At 36.8% G+C, this 16,352-nt stretch overlaps 1 long non-coding RNA gene across 1 annotated transcript; it reads left to right on the top strand.

Annotated features, from left to right (window-relative positions):
- The first annotated feature begins 13,482 nt into the window (after positions 1–13,482).
- On the top strand, positions 13,483–15,079 carry LOC128647895 (uncharacterized). The gene is made up of 3 exons (XR_008400446.1): positions 13,483–13,586; positions 14,274–14,359; positions 15,037–15,079. It is a non-coding gene; the product is annotated as an uncharacterized LOC128647895 (long non-coding RNA).
- The last annotated feature ends 1,273 nt before the right edge of the window (positions 15,080–16,352 follow it).

The raw sequence follows: 16,352 nt of genomic DNA, 5'->3' as shown, positions 1-16,352 counted from the left end.
CCACAGCTCCAAGGACGCTCTAACCCGACGAGCATTAATTTAAATTGCACTGAAGCGATCACATTTACTATAAACTTGTAATACCGGTGCGATTTAACCTGCACGCAAACGATCGTGAAAACCTAATATTGTTTGCTCCACTTGTAATCTGGCTCAATATTAGCTGTTTAAATTTGAAAAAATAAAGGTAAAGTTAAAGCGACAGACAACACCAAAATTGTTATTGTTTAAAAAGATAGAGAACGCCTTTACTACCCATTCCCTAGCTTTGCACAACCAACATTGTTATATTAATATACTTTATAACTTAAAACTCTAAATTTCTGCCTGTGTCTAAGCCACTACAGACAGCCTCTTATCACATTCTTTTTATTAGCTTTTCACAACAGGAGACTGCTCATGTATGTGGGCCATATAAATAACATTGTGCTCACGCCCGTGGGTTGTGGATGACACTGCACTAATTGGCTAAAATGCAAGTCAATAGATAATAAATAAAAAGTCATGTGATCAGGGGACTGACAGAAGAGGATTAGATACAAGGTAATTACAGAGGTAAAAAGTATATTAATATAACTGTGATGGCTGTGCAAAACTGGGGGAATGGGTAATAAAGGGATTATCTATCTTTTTAAACAATAATTTTTTTGGAGTTGGCAGTCCCTTTAATGTCCATGAAACAACTTAGGCTACCTTTTCTGCTGAGGCCACTTAGCAATGGTTATAAATTGCTTATTAGATTGTGTAACCAATGACTGTGTGGAGTATAGCTGTGTCTGCACTTCCATGTTTAACATGAATTGGAATGTCCACAATATTCAGAATCAAATTACAGGAAAGGAGAACAAAATAAATAATAATAAAGGGCATTTCCATATTGTTTTAATAAATCCCATGTGGGTTTTATGTCTGATGTAGAACATTATGGTGCTGAATATATGATGCTTAATGAGAAATCAGAATCTTTACTTGATACGAAGCAAGTGATTATAATACATTTTACTTTTAAACTGCTCTTAAATCATATTGCAAGCAATGTGCAAGATATAATGTTTTAGAGACTGTGTAAAGCATATTATAGAATAGGAAACTGTTGAGCATGAGGAGGTTACAAATAATTATGTTGCATTTACTTTATAGTATTTCATTAATATCTTTTTATTTTAATTTTATTTTTATAAACAAATATGGCTTTGTCATGAAAATCACAATATGCTAATGTTTTTACTGGCCTACCTATACTTAGATCAAGTTTTTGTTGTCATGTACTAAAGTAATATATACTGCTCATGCCTTAGGCCTAGATTTGGAGTTCGGCGGTAAAAGGGCTGTTAACGCTCCGCAGGCTTTTTTCTGGCCGCACCATAAAATTAACTCTGGTATCGAGAGTTCAAACAAATGCTGCGTTAGGCTCCAAAAAAGGAGCGTAGAGCATTTTTACCGCAAAAGCAACTCTCGATACCAGAGTTGCTTACGGACGCGGCCGGCCTCAAAAACGTGCTCGTGCACGATTCCCCCATAGGAAACAATGGGGCTGTTTGAGCTGAAAAAAAACCTAACACCTGCAAAAAAGCAGCGTTCAGCTCCTAACGCAGCCCCATTGTTTGCTATGGGGAAACACTTCCTACGTCTGCACCTAACACTCTAACATGTACCCCGAGTCTAAACACCCCTAACCTTACACTTATTAACCCCTAATCTGCCGCCCCCGCTATCGCTGACCCCTGCATATTTTTTTAAACCCCTAATCTGCCGCTCCGTAAACCGCCGCCACCTACGTTATCCCTATGTACCCCTAATCTGCTACCCCTAACACCGCCGACCCCTATATTATATTTATTAACCCCTAACCTGCCCCCCCCAACGTCGCCGACACCTGCCTACACTTATTAACCCGTAATCTGCCGAGCGGACCTGAGCGCTACTATAATAAAGTTATTAAACCCTAATCCGCCTCACTAACCCTATCATAAATAGTATTAACCCCTAATCTGCCCTCCCTAACATCGCCGACACCTAACTTCAATTATTAACCCCTAATCTTCCGATCGGAGCTCACCGCTATTCTAATAAATGGATTAACCCCTAAAGCTAAGTCTAACCCTAACACTAACACCCCCCTAAGTTAAATATAATATTTATCTAACGAAATAAATTAACTCTTATTAAATAACATTCCTATTTAAAGCTAAATACTTACCTGTAAAATAAATCCTAATATAGCTACAATATAAATTATAATTATATTATAGCTATTTTAGGATTAATATTTATTTTACAGGCAACTTTGTAATTATTTTAACCAGGTACAATAGCTATAAAATAGTTAAGAACTATTTAATAGTTACCTAGTTAAAATAATAACAAATTTACCTGTAAAATAAATCCTAACCTAAGTTATAATTAAACCTAACACTACCCTATCAATAAAATAATTAAATAAACTACCTACAATTACCTACAATTAACCTAACACTACACTATCAATAAATTAATTAAACACAATTCCTACAAATAAATACAATTAAATAAACTAACTAAAGTACAAAAAATAAAAAAGAACTAAGTTACAGAAAATAAAAAAATATTTACAAACATAAGAAAAATATTACAACAATTTTAAACTAATTACACCTACTCTAAGCCCCCTAATAAAATAACAAAGCCCCCCAAAATAAAAAATTCCCTACCCTATTCTAAATTAAAAAAGTTACAAGCTCTTTTACCTTACCAGCCCTGAACAGGGCCCTTTGCGGGGCATGCCCCAAGAATTTCAGCTCTTTTGCCTGTAAAAAAAAACATACAATACCCCCCCCAACATTACAACCCACCACCCACATACCCCTAATCTAACCCAAACCCCCCTTAAATAAACCTAACACTAAGCCCCTGAAGATCTTCCTACCTTGTCTTCACCATCCAGGTATCACCGATCCGTCCTGGCTCCAAGATCTTCATCCAACCCAAGCGGGGGTTGGCGATCCATAATCCGGTCCAGAAGAGGCTCCAAAGTCTTCCTCCTATCCGGCAAGAAGAGGACATCCGGACCGGCAAACATCTTCTCCAAGCGGCATCTTCGATCTTCTTCCATCCGGAGCGAAGCGGCAGGATCCTGAAGACCTCCAGCGCGGAACATCCATCCGGACCGACGACTGAACGACGAATGACTGTTCCTTTAAGGGACGTCATCCAAGATGGCGTCCCTCGAATTCCGATTGGCTGATAGGATTCTATCAGCCAATCGGAATTAAGGTATAAATTTTCTGATTGGCTGAAGGAATCAGCCAATCAGAATCAAGTTCAATCCGATTGGCTGATCCAATCAGCCAATCAGATTGAGCTCGCATTCTATTGGCTGTTCCGATCAGCCAATAGAATGCGAGCTCAATCTGATTGGCTGATTGGATCGGCCAATCGGATTGAACTAGATTCTGATTGGCTGATTCCATCAGCCAATCAGAAAATTCCTACCTTAATTCCGATTGGCTGATAGAATCCTATCAGCCAATCGGAATTCGAGGGACGCCATCTTGGATGACGTCCCTTAAAGGAACAGTCATTCGTCGTTCAGTCGTCGGTCCGGATGGATGTTCCGCGCTGGAGGTCTTCAGGATCCTGCCGCTTCGCTCCGGATGGAAGAAGATCGAAGATGCCGCTTGGAGAAGATGTTTGCCGGTCCGGATGTCCTCTTCTTGCCGGATAGGAGGAAGACTTTGGAGCCTCTTCTGGACCGGATTATGGATCGCCAACCCCCGCTTGGGTTGGATGAAGATCTTGGAGCCAGGACGGATCGGTGATACCTGGATGGTGAAGACAAGGTAGGAAGATCTTCAGGGGCTTAGTGTTAGGTTTATTTAAGGGGGGTTTGGGTTAGATTAGGGGTATGTGGGTGGTGGGTTGTAATGTTGGGGGGGGGTATTGTATGTTTTTTTTTACAGGCAAAAGAGCTGAAATTCTTGGGGCATGCCCCGCAAAGGGCCCTGTTCAGGGCTGGTAAGGTAAAAGAGCTTGTAACTTTTTTAATTTAGAATAGGGTAGGGAATTTTTTATTTTGGGGGGCTTTGTTATTTTATTAGGGGGCTTAGAGTAGGTGTAATTAGTTTAAAATTGTTGTAATATTTTTCTTATGTTTGTAAATATTTTTTTATTTTCTGTAACTTAGTTCTTTTTTATTTTTTGTACTTTAGCTAGTTTATTTAATTGTATTTATTTGTAGGAATTGTGTTTAATTAATTTATTGATAGTGTAGTGTTAGGTTAATTGTAGGTAATTGTAGGTAGTTTATTTAATTATTTTATTGATAGGGTAGTGTTAGGTTTAATTATAACTTAGGTTAGGATTTATTTTACAGGTAAATTTGTTATTATTTTAACTAGGTAACTATTAAATAGTTCTTAACTATTTAATAGCTATTTTACCTGGTTAAAATAATAACAAAGTTGCCTGTAAAATAAATATTAATCCTAAAATAGCTATAATATAATTATAATTTATATTGTAGCTATATTATGATTTATTTTACAGGTAAGTATTTAGCTTTAAATAGGAATAATTTATTTAATAAGAGTTAATTTATTTAGTTAGATAAAAATTATATTTAACTTAGGGGGGTGTTAGTGTTAGGGTTAGACTTAGCTTTAGGGGTTAATACATTTATTAGAATAGCGGTGAGCTCCGGTCGGCAGATTAGGGGTTAATAATTGAAGTTAGGTGTCGGCGATGTTAGGGAGGGCAGATTAGGGGTTAATACTATTTATGATAGGGTTAGTGAGGCGGATTAGGGGTTAATACATTTATTATAGTAGCGCTCAGGTCCGCTCGGCAGATTAGGGGTTAATAAGTGTAGGCAGGTGTCGGCGACGTTGAGGGGGGCAGATTAGGGGTTAATAAATATAATATAGGGGTCGGCGATGTTAGGGCAGCAGATTAGGGGTACATAGGGATAACGTAGGTGGCGGCGATTTGCGGTCGGAAGATTAGGGGTTAATTATTTTAAGTAGCTGGCGGCGACGTTGTGGGGGGCAAGTTAGGGGTTAATAAATGTAATACAGGGGTCGGCGGGGTTAGGGGCAGCAGATTAGGGGTACATAAGTATAACGTAGGTGGCGGTCGGCAGATTAGGGGTTAAAAATTTTAATCGAGTGGCGGCGGTGTGGGGGGAGCTCGGTTTAGGGGTACATAGGTAGTTTATGGGTGTTAGTGTACTTTAGGGTACAGTAGTTAAGAGCTTTATAAACCGGCGTTAGCCAGAAAGCTCTTAACTCCTGCTATTTTCAGGCGGCTGGAATCTTGTCGTTAGAGCTCTAACGCTCACTTCAGAAACGACTCTAAATACCAGCGTTAGAAAGATCCCATTGAAAATATAGGCTACGCAAATGGCGTAGGGGGATCTGCGGTATGGAAAAGTCGCGGCTGAAAAGTGAGCGTTAGACCCTTTAATCACTGACTCCAAATACCAGCGGGCGGCCAAAACCAGCGTTAGGAGCCTCTAACGCTGGTTTTGACGGCTACCGCCGAACTCCAAATCTAGGCCTTAGTTTGTTTCTTTAAACTGCATACTGCTGTGTATGATGCCAGGATTTTCTTGTTCCATACTTAATTAATAAGGTTTAAAATAAAAAAAATAATAAAAAAGATCACCAGCATTAGAGTCACAACTATTATACACTGGAAGTGGCTATAGAACAGTATAAGCATTGTATTGGGAGGAGTGTCCACATAGACTTGAGTGGAAAGTAAGAGGGACTTGCAGCCAGTCAAAATGAGTTGAGGAGACCTTACTACTTAATTATGCAAATCATATTGTATTCCTGTATGGGTGAAACTCCTGCAATAAAAGGCAAGTCTTTAAAGGGCCATTGTAGTTACAAAATGACATGCTCTAATTCATTAGAAAATGTTATTTTAGGACTAGCGACCCTGCATCTCTATGTGTTTAACCCCCGCAAAGTGTTTAAATACATAGAAGTACTGCACGGGACCCCCAGAGCCCTGCAGGTCCCAAGAGGAAACTGGTCTAATCGTCAGTGCTAGTTACACATCTGGGTCGTGCTTCTAGTGCTGCTGATAGAATCAGCATCAGTTTCTGCTCAGGAACAGTAGTACTCTGTGGATCCAAAGCAATACCTGTACTATGTGTTTAGGCCTCTAGTTCAGGGTATCTAGTCTTAACATTACATGCCATAATGAATTTAGAACATGTAATTTTTCTACTATAATGGCTCTTTAATTTTTAATATTAATTAATCAAATAATAGAATATATAATTGAGTCTTTGATTGTTACATGTAATTGATTTAATGTTTTTAGATTGAAAATGTACATTATGCAATTAAGGAATATGTATGTGTGTATAAATTAATTACACAGATGCATTGTTGTCTAAATGTTTAAGGCAAGACAAATGATGAGGCAGTGATTAATATTATGTGTAAATGACAGATGTTTAATAAGATAAATTGGACATCAACTGAAAAGTCAAGCACCATTAAATAAAGGATTTTCTTGCAGGTTGTTTTGTTAAGTTTTAAAGCCATAGGAAGATTGTAATTAATATCAACTATGGTCATTTCATTTGTATTTATTTGTTTGCTCTGACTTTGTGAATCAAAACTGAATTAGCTATTTCAGATCACAATTGAATACAAATCATAAATATGATAACTCCAAAATAAATATAATTATGATCTACTACAGAAAGAACGCTCTGCGCTTGTGGTAACTTAGACCTAGATTTGGAGTTTGGCGTTAGCCGTGAAAACCAGCGTTAGAGGCTCCTAACGCTGGTTTTAGGCTACCGCCGGTATTTGGAGTCACTCAAAATAGGGTCTAACGCTCACTTTTCATCCGCGACTTTTCCATACCGCAGATCCCCTTACGTCAATTGCGTATCCTATCTTTTCAATGGGATCTTTCTAACTCCGGTATTTAGAGTCGTTTCTGAAGTGAGCGTTAGACATCTAACGACAAAACTCCAGCCGCAGGAAAAAAGTCAGTAGTTAAGAGCTTTCTGGGCTAACGCCGGTTTATAAAGCTCTTAACTACTGTACTATAAAGTACACTAACACCCATAAACTACCTATGTACCCCTAAACCGAGGTCCCCCCACATCGCCGACACTCGAATAAATTTTTTTAACCCCTAATCTGCCGACCGCCACCTACGTTATCCTTATGTACCCCTAATCTGCTGCCCCTAACACCGCCGACCCCTGTATTATATTTATTAACCCCTAACCTGCCCCCCACAACGTCGCCTCCACCTACCTACACTTATTAACCCCTAATCTGCCGACCGCAAAGCGCCGCCACCTACCTTATCCCTATGTACCCCTAATCTGCTGCCCCTAATACCGCCGACCCCTATATTATATTTATTAACCCCTAATCTGCCCCCCTCAACGTCGCCTCCACCTGCCTACACTTATTAACCCCTAATCTGACGACCGGACTTGAGCGCTACTATAATAAAGTTATTAACCCCTAATCCGCCTCACTAACCCTATAATAAATAGTATTAACCCCTAATCTGCCCTCCCTAACATCGCCGACACCTAACTTCAATTATTAACCCCTAATCTGCCGACCGGAGCTCACCGCTATTCTAATAAATGTATTAACCCCTAAAGCTAAGTCTAACCCTAACACTAACACCCCCCTAAGTTAAATATAATTTAAATCTAACGAAATTAATTAACTCTTATTAAATAAATTATTCCTATTTAAAGCTAAATACTTACCTGTAAAATAAATCCTAATATAGCTACAATATAAATTATAATTACATTGTAGCTATTTTAGGATTAATATTTATTTTACAGGTAACTTTGTATTTATTTTAACCAGGTACAATAGCTATTAAATAGTTAAGAACTATTTAATAGCTAAAATAGTTAAAATAATTACAAATTTACCTGTTAAAGAAATCCTAACCTAAGTTACAATTAAACCTAACACTAGACTATCAATAAATTAATTAAATAAACTACCTACAATTATCTACAATTAACCTAACACTACACTATCAATAAATTAATTAAATACAATTGCTACAAATAAATACAATTAAATAAACTAGCTAAAGTACAAAAAATAAAAAAGAACTAAGTTACAAAAAATAAAAAAATATTTACAAACATAAGAAAAATATTACAATTTTAAACTAATTACACCTACTCTAAGCCCCCTAATAAAATAACAAAGCCCCCCAAAATAAAAAAATGCCCTACCCTATTCTAAATTACTAAAGTTCAAAGCTCTTTTACCTTACCAGCCCTGAACAGGGCCCTTTGCGGGGCATGCCCCAAGAAATACAGCTCTTTTGCCTGTAAAAAAAAACATACAATACCCAAGCCCCCCAACATTACAACCCACCACCCACATACCCCTAATCTAACCCAAACCCCCCTTAAATAAACCTAACACTAAGCCCCTGAAGATCATCCTACCTTGTCTTCACCTCACCGGGTATCACACCGATCCGTCCAGAAGAGCTCCTCCGATGTCCTGATCCAAGCCCAAGCGGGGGGCTGAAGAGGTCCATGATCCAGCTGAAGTCTTCATCCAAGCGGGGCAGAAGAGGTCTTCCATCCGATTGAAGTCTTCATCCAAGCGGCATCTATCCGGAGCGAAGCGGCAGCATCCTGAAGACCTCCACCGCGGAACATCCATCCTGGCCGACGACTGAACGACGAATGACGGTTCCTTTAAATGACGTCATCCAAGATGGCGTCCCTCGAATTCCGATTGGCTGATAGGATTCTATCAGCCAATCGGAATTAAGGTAGGAATATTCTGATTGGCTGATGGAATCAGCCAATCAGAATCAAGTTCAATCCGATTGGCTGATCCGATCAGCCAATCAGATTGAGCTCGCATTCTATTGGCTGTTCTGATCAGCCAATAGAATGCAAGCTCAATCTGACTGGCTGATTGGATCAGCCAATCGGATTGAACTTGATTCTGATTGGCTGATTCCATCAGCCAATCAGAATATTCCTACCTTAATTCCGATTGGCTGATAGAATCCTATCAGCCAATTGGAATTCGAGGGACGCCATCTTGGATGACGTCATTTAAAGGAACCGTCATTCGTCGTTCAGTCGTCGGCCAGGATGGATGTTCCGCGGTGGAGGTCTTCAGGATGCTGCCGCTTCGCTCCGGATGGATGCCGCTTGGATGAAGACTTCAATCGGATGGAAGACCTCTTCTGCCCCACTTGGATGAAGACTTCAGCCGGATCATGGACCTCTTCAGCCCCCCGCTTAGGCTTGGATCAGGACATCGGAGGAGCTCTTCTGGACGGATCGGTGTGATACCCGGTGAGGTGAAGACAAGGTAGGATGATCTTCAGGGGCTTAGTGTTAGGTTTATTTAAGGGGGGTTTGGGTTAGATTAGGGGTATATGGGTGGTGGGTTGTAATGTTGGGGGGCTTGGGTATTGTATGTTTTTTTTTACAGGCAAAAGAGCTGTATTTCTTGGGGCATGCCCCGCAAAGGGCCCTGTTCAGGGCTGGTAAGGTAAAGAGCTTTGAACTTTAGTAATTTAGAATAGGGTAGGGCATTTTTTTATTTTGGGGGGCTTTGTTATTTTATTAGGGGGCTTAGAGTAGGTGTAATTAGTTTAAAATTGTTGTAATATTTTTCTTATGTTTGTAAATATTTTTTTATTTTTTGTAACTTAGTTCTTTTTTATTTTTTGTACTTTAGCTAGTTTATTTAATTGTATTTATTTGTAGCAATTGTATTTAATTAATTTATTGATAGTGTAGTGTTAGGTTAATTGTAGGTAATTGTAGGTAGTTTATTTAATTAATTTATTGATAGTCTAGTGTTAGGTTTAATTGTAACTTAGGTTAGGATTTCTTTTACAGGTAAATTTGTAATTATTTTAACTATTTTAGCTATTAAATAGTTATTAACTATTTAATAGCTATTGTACCTGGTTAAAATAAATACAAAGTTACCTGTAAAATAAATATAAATCCTAAAATAGCTATAATATAATTATAATTTATATTGTAGCTATATTAGGATTTATTTTACAGGTAAGTATTTAGCTTTAAATAGGAATAATTTATTTAATAAGAGTTAATTAATTTCGTTAGATTTAAATTATATTTAATTTAGGGGGGTGTTAGTGTTAGGGTTAGACTTAGCTTTAGGGGTTAATACATTTATTAGAATAGCGGTGAGCTCCAGTCGGCAGATTAGGGGTTAATGTTTGAAGTTAGGTGTCGGCGATGTTAGGGAGGGCAGATTAGGGATTAATACTATTTATCATAGGGTTAGTGAGGCGGATTAGGGGTTAATAACTTTATTATAGTAGCGCTCAGGTCCGGTCGGCAGATTAGGGGTTAATAAGTGTAGGCAGGTGGAGGCGACATTGTGGGGGGCAGATTAGGGGTTAATAAATATAATATAGGGGTTGGCGATGTTAGGGCAGCAGATTAGGGGTACATAAGGATAATGTAAGTAGCGGCGGTTTACGGAGCGGCAGATTAGGGGTTAATAATAATATGCAGGGTCAGCGATAGCGGGGGCGGCAGATTAGGGGTTAATAAGTGTAAGGTTAGGGGTGTTTAGACTCGGGGTACATGTTAGAGTGTTAAGTGCAGACGTAGGAAGGGTTTACCGCATAGCAAACAATGGGGCTGCGTTAGGAGCTGAACGCGGCTTTTTTGCAGGTGTTTGTTTTTTTTTCAGCTCAAACAGCCCCATTGTTTCCTATGGGGGAATCGTGCACGAGCACGTTTTTGAGGCTGGCTGCGTCCGTAAGCAACTCTGGTATCGAGAGTTGAAGCTGCGTTAAAAATGCTCTACGCTCCTTTTTTGGAGCCTAACGCAGCCTTTATGTGGTCTCTCAATACCAGAGTTATTTTTATGGTGCGGCCAGAAAAAAGCCGGCGTTAGTTTTTCGGGTCGTTACCGACAAAACTCCAAATCTAGCCGTTAGGAACTTCACTATTTTTTCTATTGCACATGCAACACTAACATCACAATGCTACTTTAAGCCTTCATACACTCCTACATTTATTGCAGGTATTTACCAAGTAAAGCTAATCATTTTTATTAAAGTGAATGTAAATTTTGATGCTAAAGTGCCAAGTTTTTAAAAATTTGATTAAAAACAGGGGCACTTTAATTAATCAAAACTTACCTTTTAAACTTAACAGCTGCTCCAGCTTCCTCCGGTTGTCGCAAGCCATTTCTGATGGATGGGTCATCCTCCAATCACAGCTCCCCCCCCCACCCGGGGGAATCAGTGTCTGATTCAATGTCGTGATTGGAGGAAGCCGGATTCCTCATTTTAGACCCAGGAAGAGGTTATGCAACGGGTGGAGGAAGCTGGAGCTGCTGTGAAGATTAAAAGGTACGTTTTTTTTTTCACAACACGAGTGAAATGTAAATTTTGATGAATTAAAGTGCCCCTGTTTTTAATCGAATTTTTAAAAACCGGGCACTTTAGCATCAAAATTTACATTCACTTTAAGATTTGTACAGTGAGTAATTTGGGCTATAGCATTATCAGAACAATTCTTACATTGCCTATATGGAAAGCATGAATAGCTCAATGCTGAATGCATTTATGGATTGTACCTTTTATTGTTTATAGTGACAGCAAGTCTAAGGTAAACTGGTAAATCAGTCAGTCAGATTTGTTGAGAATGCCTTATCAAATCATAACATGAATGAATCTTAATGGGCAAAAAAGGGAATTTCTATGACAAAAAAGCCAAGTAATGCTGAAGGCTCTATTGAAACATGTCTTTGTCTGTTCATTTTGTCGATGGACCTATCTGATTACAAAAATGAGCCTGACGAATAAAAATGTATACAGAATACCAAGTGCATTTGCTGGTTATTGTAATACATACAAGTAAAAATAAATTAGAGTAGTGAACTATTAAATATTTGAAAGATAGCAGAATTAAAACATGTGTGTAGACCACTAACAGATGTCCTGTTTTCTGTTTTGATTAGTATCTGAGCAGTGGGTACCAGTAAAAACTTCTGGTTCAGTCCCTGATGCCAGGTAAGAACAAGTATAATTTTATTCTATGCAAAATCTTGTGTGTTTGATTACCTTACAATTATACTAACTCTTGTTTTTAATCTGGTAGCTAGTTAAATTGACATTAAACCCCAAACATTTCTTTCATGATTCAGATAGAGAATACAATTTTAAAAAACATTCTCATTTACTTCTATTATCTAATTTGCTTCATTCTTTAGATATCGTTTGTTGAGTAAATTGAAATAGACATTGGTGAGCCAATCACACAAAGCATCTATGTGCAGCGACCAATCAGCAGCTACTGAGCCGATCTAGATATGCTTTTCTGCAAAGAATATCAAGAGAATGAAGCAAATTAGATAATAGAAGTAAATTAGGAAGTTGTTTAAAATTGCATGCTCTATCTGAATCATGAAAGAAAATGTTTGGGTTTAATGTCCCTTTAAGGTGAAGGATCTGTGTACCTGGTATTCAATTGGTACTTAAAAAAATATCAATTATAATTGTATTTTATCTCAAGTGTCCATCCATCTTGGTATGGCTTTTCCATTTGTCAACCATATTATCATATAATCATATTTTCTCTCTCTCATTCTCACTCATCTCTTAGTATGCACATTAAAACTGTTATCAAACATCAAAAGGCAAAAGCAATTTATTCAGCACTATCAACCACTCTTTGGCAATGACAATAACAATCTTTGGGCCCCATTTATTAAGCTGCGGAAACAATTTTGGGGCCTAATCGATTCAACCGTAAGTAAGTAGCTGCAGTCTTAAAATTCAGCTACTTAGCCTCTCTGTCTCATAAAGTGTCACAGATTTAAATCATCCTAATCTGACTGGAATGATTGACAGCCTCTGCTCACACGCACGATTGGCTGAATGAGTGAGCAGGGAGAAGCATTGCACAATCAGCTACAAAGCCAGGTGGACAAGGTCCCTGATAGCAAACCTTGTGCAGCTGGCAAATGATAAATGGAGGCTGTTGTATTAAAACAAGCCTTAAGAATAAACATTTTTGTAACAATAAATTATAATTCTTGTTCAGCAGTAACGTTCCTGAGACACAGCTTTAGAGCGTGAACAGCAGAGTCACTTTAAAGATTCATTATATTTATATTTCTAAAAATTACTTTCTTTTCAAACACTCATATGATTTTTGTTAACTTTTGTAGGTTCATGTATTTTCACCCAATTTTGATGTAATCAATTTTCTTTTCTAGATGACTGATTTTTTTTAAATGGAACAAAAAAAATGAAAATAATCTATATAAACTTCACATACTGATTTCTGTAGTATTTCTCAATCTCTGAGTATTGTTGAACCAAATACTATTGGTCAATATATATGATGTAAACAATAAGAAGTTTTACTATTTTAAAAGGAGTATAGTATATTATACTAGCTTATACAAAGATTCCTAATTTTTTTCTTTCCATCTATACAAAATATAATTTTTTTTTCAGGATGGGCCATACATTTGCCACAGTTGGAGAAAAAATATACTTATTTGGAGGCTGCTCTAGTGACCATATTTACTACAATGATGTATATATGCTGGACACAGGTATTTTCAGTATTTTACTTGATGGCTTTACATTTAATGTGTGTATATGCAAGATCAGCATGGAACAAAATTGACTAAACCATCTTATTTTTGCAAGTCAAGTGTAAATTTCTTTGACAGTAGTATTTATTTTAAATTCCAATGTAACAAAGGGTTTGTTGATATTTTCTACTGAATAGTTGATCTTTTTTCGGTTTGTGATATTTTCAGGAATAAAAATATATGCAACCACATTACAACATGAATTTGTAAAACCACTTTCCAAAATAAAGCACGACATGTATTAAAAATACATCTTCCAGATAAAAGTACACCACAAGGGCTGTAGCCCATACAAACTTTCCATTACCTTGCGAACACTCCAAAGGTCACATTTGCATACTCATATAAACTAAATTAGTATGCAAAAGAGGTTGTTCCAACATTGGTACATACCTGTAGATATATGATAAACTGGGGTGGGTCTTGACCATAAAATCTGCAGATGCAACAAACTGGCTGTCTTGCTAAATGATTATGAACTTCAATGAGTTACAACCACATTTCCATTATATGTAGTTTATGTTAGCTTTAAAAAAGCTTTTGTGACATTTTTATATCCGTGGGATTTCCATTATAAGTGTAAAAAATGCAATTATTTAATTTAATCTTGTAGTATGTAATAAACTCAATTTTTGTGAACTTTAGTTACTTTGGTGTGGCAGCATTGTGAGGTCAAAGGTGAAAAGCCAAGTGGACGTAAATACCATTCATTTACTGCACATCATGATAAGGTAACATTTACATGTAGATTTCCCCATATGTATATTCCTTTTGTTAGTATGTATTGATTGATGATGTTGAACATACTATTATATCAAGATATAGTGCAACACCTAGAATTTAGCAACAAAAGCATTCATTAGCATTGAAACTGTAAGCTTCAGGCATGATTTTATAAGTCTTGTATGTTAGTATGCTTGACTTCTTTTTTCGTCATATACAATAAGTGCTAGTATACAGTATGGCTTTGCCCCATAGAGAGGGAAAGCTCTTATCAAAACAATATATACAGTATATCCTGAGAGAAAAAAAATATAGTTAACATGAATCTTGTAGATTGTGCTGGCCCTTGATTCATTCATGTGGTATATACCATCATTTTTTAAGCTGTAATGTCAGCCAATAAGCATTCTAATTGTGCTTAAACCAAGTAAAAAATATGCTTATGTGTGCACAGAAAGAGATTTGATAAGCCCAACATCTAATCTGGATTTTGAAAAGAGATAGCTACCAGTCCAATTTTCTTAGCATTATATTTAAAACTTTTTTAACTAAATTTAAGAACAGTTTTTGAATATTAAAATAATATATCAACATAATTAATTAATATATATATATATATATATATATATATATATATATTATTTTTTATTTTTTATTATTATTTATTTTTTATTTTATTTGCCAGGATATTTATCTGTTTGGAGGAATTCAAGAATCTGAACATGGGGCTAAAATGTTAAAATATGATTTAATGAAATTAAGTCTTGGTAAGTAATAATGTATTGAATATCTGAATAAAGTAGCATTTGTATGGCAAACCACACAAGGGGGCCAAATTATCAAGGGCCGAATGGCCCTGAATACCCCTGTTTCTGCACGAGCCTTCAGGCTTGCCGGAAACAGGAGTTAAGAAGCAGCGGTCTTAAGACATTACACAGTCACTTGGGTAATGTTCGTTTTATCCGGGTAATCCAGATTTCTTCATTTACCTGTAATATATATAAATTAATATATATATATATATATATATATGGAAAAAGCATGACTAAGGGTCTGTGTTGACTCGAAACGTCGCTGTTTTTACCTTTGTCTGAAACCTCAATAAAGTAAAATTTTATATGAAGAAGTGCTGACGCTATCTTGCTTTTTCCATATCCATAAATGTGGGCTGGCAGACCCCACTCAGTGATCGTGCACTGCTGGAATTTGAAAAAAGGTTGCTGAAAAAATGCTGAAAAAATAGCATTAAGAAAGGTGCTGGACTTATCTGTTAAAGTTGTGTATATATATATATATATATATATATATATATATATATATATATATATATAGAGAGAGAGAGAGAGAGAGAGAGAGAGAGAGAGAAATAAGAGACCCTGCAAAATTATCAGTTTCTCTTGTTTTACTGTTTATAGGTATGCTTGAGTAAAATGTACATTTTTGTTTTATATAAACTGCTGACAAAATTTCTCCCAAATAAAAATATTGTCATTCAGAGCATTTATTTGGAGAAAATGACAACTGGTCAAAATAACAAAAAAGATGTAGTGTTTTCAGACTTTAAACAATGCAAAGAAAACAAGTTTGTATTCATTTAAAAAAAAAAAATACTAATATCTTAACTTAGCAAGAGTTCAGAAATCAGTATTTGGTGTAATAACCCTAATTTTCAATCATAGCTTTCATGCGTCTTGGCATGCTCTCCATCAGTCTTTCACATTGCTGTTGAGTGACTTTATTCCACTCCTGATACATACACACACATACATATATATATATATATACATACAGAGAGAAGTGCACTCACAGGTACGAACAACCAGCTCAATACCATTGTTAGCCTGTTCTTTTGGCGATTTACTTCCTGGGTGCAACTTCTTTTAGCCCAGTAATGCTTTTCACAGAGTAGAACTTTCTTGTAGTATATCAGTTCAGTCTGATCCCGCCTATTACGGTAAGTCCAGCACCCAAATACCAGACAATTGCTTTCCGAGCAATGAA

Source organism: Bombina bombina, chromosome 2 (genome assembly GCF_027579735.1).
Source record: "Bombina bombina isolate aBomBom1 chromosome 2, aBomBom1.pri, whole genome shotgun sequence".
NCBI lineage: Eukaryota > Metazoa > Chordata > Amphibia > Anura > Bombinatoridae > Bombina > Bombina bombina.
The sequence above is the reverse complement of the archived record's forward strand: the minus strand, read 5'-3'. Positions and strand labels throughout refer to the sequence as shown.